Raw genomic sequence first — 6000 nt, 5'->3', positions numbered from 1 at the left:
ATGCAATATGGTAATTAACACTTTAACTTTTTGTGCTTTACTTCATAATTCCCATTTTCTGCTAGTTTGTAATTCTTATTAAATGATGTCCCAAAAATGTCAGATTTTTTCATACTTTCATTTTAATCCTTTTTGTCCAGTTAAACACATTTTGTTCTTTGGAATGGGCCCATCACCCTTATGGGATACCATTCCTCTAACATGCTGGTCAACAAGGAAGATATGACTGTAGCTGAGCTTAAGGGAATTCTGCAGTCACACTTAGGGGAGAGAAATAGCACAGAACTATTTCAAGAGTTAATGTGCGCAAAGCAAAATAAGCATGAGACTCCTCAGCGATTCCTTTATCGTGTTATTGGACTGAAGCAAATAATTTTCTTCTCATCAAAACAGTCTGAATCTGGGATGAAGTATAGCCCAGACACAATCCAGAGCATTTTTCTACACATAGTATATCAAGGGATATGACACAGGTACAACGACAATCGTAGAGAGCTGAAACCATTGCTTTCAGACCACATGGCCAGACGGGGCAATCCTCAAACAGGTGGTGAAAATAACAAGCGACGAAAGTGAGCGGAAGCTGAGTTGAGCTCAGCGCATCGTCCAAGACACACAGCCGCACATAGTGCCCACTTTGAAGGAGAAGAGGTGAAAGAGCTAATTGTAAATAAAGGGACTGATGAGCAGAAGAACAAAACAAGTGAGTGAGTATAATAGATAGATCCTGGAAAGATAAGTACTTACCAGGTCTTGAGATTCGACCACTTTCTGAGCTGAAGGAACTTCTAGATGATGAGGAAAAACTAGAAGGGTATGCTTTGAACGGGGAGCTCATCCCCTTTGAGGGGTGGGTTATTTTTACTGTCAATCTACCGGGGAATGAAAACCCTTCCTTATCAATTAATTTCCCCTTCCTTGTGAGTCCATTACCCTTAGAAATGTTATTGGTAGGTTTTAATGTTGTCGAAGTGATAATACAAGGAAGATAAGAGAGGCTAATCCCTACACTAACACAGCTGCTGTGTGGAGCCATGTCCATCCCCGACGACACAGCAAAGGCCATTGTACACTATGTACAACTAAAAAAACTGGGGCACCTAAAGGACGTTTGAGAATAGGGCAGAAGGATAGGGTACTCCCAGTATTGTAACATGGGTGAAATATAGAGTGCCACCTCAGCTCGACCCATCTGATTCATTGATTTTGTTTGAACAAGAGGAAAGTTGTATGCATTTACAGCAGCTAGACGTAGGTGAGGGTTTGCTGGAGGTTCAGCATGAGAAAAAGCCCTACGTAGTCGTACCTCTTGGAAACCTCACAAAACATGACATAGTTCTGTCTAGAAAATCCACCCTTGGCAGCATACAGGCAATCCAAAAAATTGTTGTGACTGACTCACTAGACAGGAAGTATGTGAGGGTTCAGGGTGTCATGGCTTCTCCCCCTAATCCACCTTGTATACCATTACGGTGGCAGCCACCCGTTGATGTCAGTCACCTTAATAAGGCAGCAAGAAGTGGTGAATGAAATGTCCAGACCAGTAAAATGTCAAGTGCCCAAGGAAAGTCCTATTATGACAGAAGGCTTAAGGGTGTAATGTTGCATCCTGGGGACAGGGTCCTTGTGAGAAACCTCGGTGAGCAAGGGGGTCCAGGGAAACTGAGATCATTCTGGGAAAGAAATATCTGTGTAGTAAAACAGCAGATAGCAGATAATCCTGTGTATGTAGTATACCCAGAGCTCGGAGACAAAAGAAAGACCAGAGTTCTCCAGCGGAAGTTGCTGCTACTGGTTAATGACTTTCTTGTTGAAGCTCTACCACAGAGATTCGAAAATGCCACCCCAACCTCAGTTCACTGCTAATGCAGCCACCACACTTGTACCTCACGTTCCGTCATGGACAACAACTTACTGTGTACCACCTTAGGCCAATTTTACACCCCACATGCCATATACTCATATGCCTTATGCCTATAACATACCACCCTTAAAGTGAACATCAATTGAATGTTGAATTGATTGAGTATTATGGATTAGTTTTTCTTTGAATGTCAGGAGCCATTGCCATTTTTTCCGGGGAGCGTGTGACACCCATAAAAGTGTGATCACATTATGTGATTAAGCTGTTTCAGTTTTATATGTGTATTGTAAGAGGCGAACCCCTCCAATTGAATTTATGTATGATTTATTGACAATGAGTTCCTGTGTTCGCCACAACGGGGAGGGTTAACGGTGCAGGTGTTGAGCTCTCGTCTTCAGTTCAGCACGGGGACGAGAGGATTAAACAACTCACCGTTACCTGTGGTGTGATTTCTTGTTTCTGGCAGGTCAGTAACGAATGATATGTCATGTTTTATGTCAGAAAGCGATGCATATGTAAAATATTGTGTGTTGACCATCAAGAGGTTTATTTTGTTTCTTTTGAGAATCACTTGTCAAATAGTGTAATCCCTTCGATAAGAAAGTCATGCTAGCATAACATAGCTAGCTTGTTAAGCATCAAGCGTGTGTTAAGCATGTATCATTATTTAGTGAATTTCAGTTAGTCTTGGACTCTGTATTTATGTTTGTTAATTTCATAATGTTATTGAAAATGTTGTATGATTTTATTTAATCTGCCAGTGGACTTGTATTGCTATGCTGGCTGTTATAACATGTTAATAAAATGAAAGTTTAGTCTTCAGTTCAGCACAGAGATGAGAAGATTAAACAACTCACTGTTACCTGTAGTGTGATTTGTTTCTGACAGAACACATTTAATCTGTTAACTGGCTTCAAGCCGGGGTCTGTTACACATTGTTGCAAGGTGTTGGTGACCAGGCTGGTCCTGGGACAGCCGATGGAGCAATTGGAGCCTCCACATGGAGTGGAATAGGCAGTGGTCAGCAGCTTAGACCATTCCCAACCATACTGCCACAACAGGACAAACAAACAGAACAAGACAACAAACAATACAACAAACAATAATTAGAGAAGAAAGTAAAGAGATAAAGCCATAACACAGAGAGAGAACTGTTAAAAATGACCATTTTAAAGAGCCTCTACAAAAGCCATTAGAAGAACAATTAGGAAAGGGCCAGAACAACACAATTCCAGCAAAATAGTTACAACCAAACTGTCAAAACACATGAGCCAGAAAAGCAGCATGGTCCAGGGAATGATGATCAGTGGCTGACCATTTAAAAATGCTGCAAAACAAGAAAATCTAAGTTTAATAAATATATTGAAACGACACCTTTAGCCAACATCTGAAATTCATACTTCCCAAGCAAACTTCCTACTTCCTCTTCTGCACATGCGCGAGCAGGCTGCAGTTTCCTCTGGGATTAATAAAGTATCTATCTATCTATCTATCTATCTATCTATCTATCTATCTATCTATCTATCTATCTATCTATCAAAGCCAATTCTAGGCAAACAGAGACCACAAGCCTCAAGACACAGCTCAAGCGTGCCGCCTGAAAATTACCCACAGATAGATCATTTGCGTGCTGCTAAACAGGTGAAATTGAACGTTCAGACAACGTGCAGACTGACATGTACTATTGGGCAGGTAACACACAGGGCTCCAGCAGGTCACCCTGTCTTCCCCAGCCCCCAATTACCAGCCACCCTGCAGGGAGTGGAGATCAACTCACCAAGGTGCACACTGTGCACACACTCAAAAGCAAAGATGTCAGGGTGCCATCTGAGCAAGTTGTGTTGTCACGGGAGGGAGAATATGGACCCAAGTGCAGGACACCAAAAGCGATTGTTCCATCCATGATTTATTCAAAACTGAAAGAATTCTCCAGACAGGCAAGAAACAATACAGACTTCCAGGAACTAAACAAGAGAAAAACGAACCAGCACCAGCTGTGACAAAAACCCTGGCTTAAAAGGCCTCAAGACAATCACCAAACAATGTTCAGGTGTGCATGATCAGAACGGGGTGTGGATGAGCTTCAGGTGTGGAGCCGTGGCTCCACCCACAAGCTTGGCCTCTCCCTGCCACACCGAACCGTGACATGTGTACCTTGATGGCGAGTGAAGCACGGGGTACAGATTAGAATTGGCTGCCCACACCATGTTAAACAACTATCACTGCATGGAGCCACAGTCACCAAGGTGTGTGCTTTAAGCTGGCACAGTGACCAATAGTGTGAGGGAGGAAAATCAACTCCTGCCACACAAACCAGCCATTGACCAAAAAAATTGCTGTAGCTACAAAACATTTTGCTAGCTCCAATGCTTGCAATTCAGAGTTGATTAGATGCAACCCCGAAATGGCTGCTTCTGTGGGTGAAGTTGGTACTGTAATAAACAACAATGAAAGAGCCACTCACCAGAGACAATAGCCAGGTAAGCCACAGATGGGATGGAGTGTGTTTTTTGGTATTTATCCCTAGGTCATCTTCTTCTCTTTTCAACTTTTCCCCTCAGGGGTCGCCACAGCGAATCAGTTGCCTCCATTTAACCCTGTCTTCTGCATCCTCTTCTTTCACACCAACTACCTTCATGTCCTCGTTCACTACATCCATAAACCTCCTCTGTGGTCTTTCTCTGATTCCTGCCTCTTCTGGAAGAAGCTATTCACTAGTGTCGTTTCCATCCTTTTTGCAAAGTCAACCACCATCTGTCAACCACATTCTTCTCTTTGATACCAAACCTGCCAATCACCTCCTCATGACCTCTGTTTCCTGCACCAACACGTCCATTGAAGTCTCCACCAATGACAACTCTCTTACTTCCAGGTATGCTCTGCATCAGTTCATTAAAATCCAACCAGAATTTCTCCTTCTCCTGTAGCTCATATCCTAACTGCATACCCACTAACAACATTGAACTTCACACCTTCTATTTCTAGCTTCAGACTCATCATTCTATCTGAGACTCTTTTAATCTCCAGGACATTCCTAACAAACTCCTCCTTCAAGATAACTCCTATCTCATTTCTCTTCCTATGTACATCATGATAGAACAACTTGAACCCTGCTCCTGAACTTCTAACCCTGCTATCTTTCCACCTGGTCTCATGGACACAGTATGTATACCTCCCACCTGTGCGACTCTCTACTTTTTTTCTGTCATACTTCCAACGTTCAATTTCCCTACTCTCAGCCCTATACTCTTGGTGTTCCTCTTCTCTTCCTACGAACACACTTTCCTCCTCTCCTTCTCCGACCAACCGTAGTCCAATTTCCACCAACACATTAACAACAACGACCGATGGCGGTCGTTGTTAACCTGGATGTTTGATTCGCATGTTTGATTTGGCAAAAGTTTTATGTCGGATGCCCTTCCTGACATAATCCTCTGTATGTATCTGGGCTTGGGACCAGCACAATAAGACACTGGCTTGTGCCCTCTTGTGCCCACTGGCTACATTGTATTTATCCCTAGGTAATTTTTTAAATTCAAACAAGGTTTATTTTATTCTTCTTTATTACAGTATACCACCTGTTCATAATATTATTTAGTTTTGGTAGGTTTTCCAGGCAGCAAAAACAGATTAAATATGCAGAGTGGTTTGACTGTTTTATGATCGCCGGGCAATACCCTGGGGCTTTTTTAGTGGGATTCGTGCACTGCTTTCTCATTTAGTACAGATGAGTACGTTTTATTTTTGGTTTTCCTCATTTCATTTACGGAACAAAAAGCATTGTACATGTGGGAACACATAAGCTATGCTCTTATGTGATTGTGACGTCACGTAACATGTATGACATGACATGACATAACATAACATGACATAACATAACATAATATAACATAACATAACATAACATAACATAACATAACATAACATAACAACATAACCTGTCACTGAGAATCTCAACAGAGAGACTGAGGACCTCCTATGTGCCCCATGTCATCATAGAGTAGAATGAGAATATCAGGAGAGTCGGGAGTCAAGGTCAGGAAGGTCATCGACCTGCAGCTGAGTGTGGGGAGGTGATGGACTGAAGATCTACTGGGGTGGTTCCAGGGTGTCATGTGGTTGATTATGACGTGCCT

This window comes from Antennarius striatus, chromosome 10 (genome assembly GCF_040054535.1).
Source record: "Antennarius striatus isolate MH-2024 chromosome 10, ASM4005453v1, whole genome shotgun sequence".
Lineage (NCBI taxonomy): Eukaryota > Metazoa > Chordata > Actinopteri > Lophiiformes > Antennariidae > Antennarius > Antennarius striatus.
Note: the sequence above shows the minus strand (reverse complement) of the source record.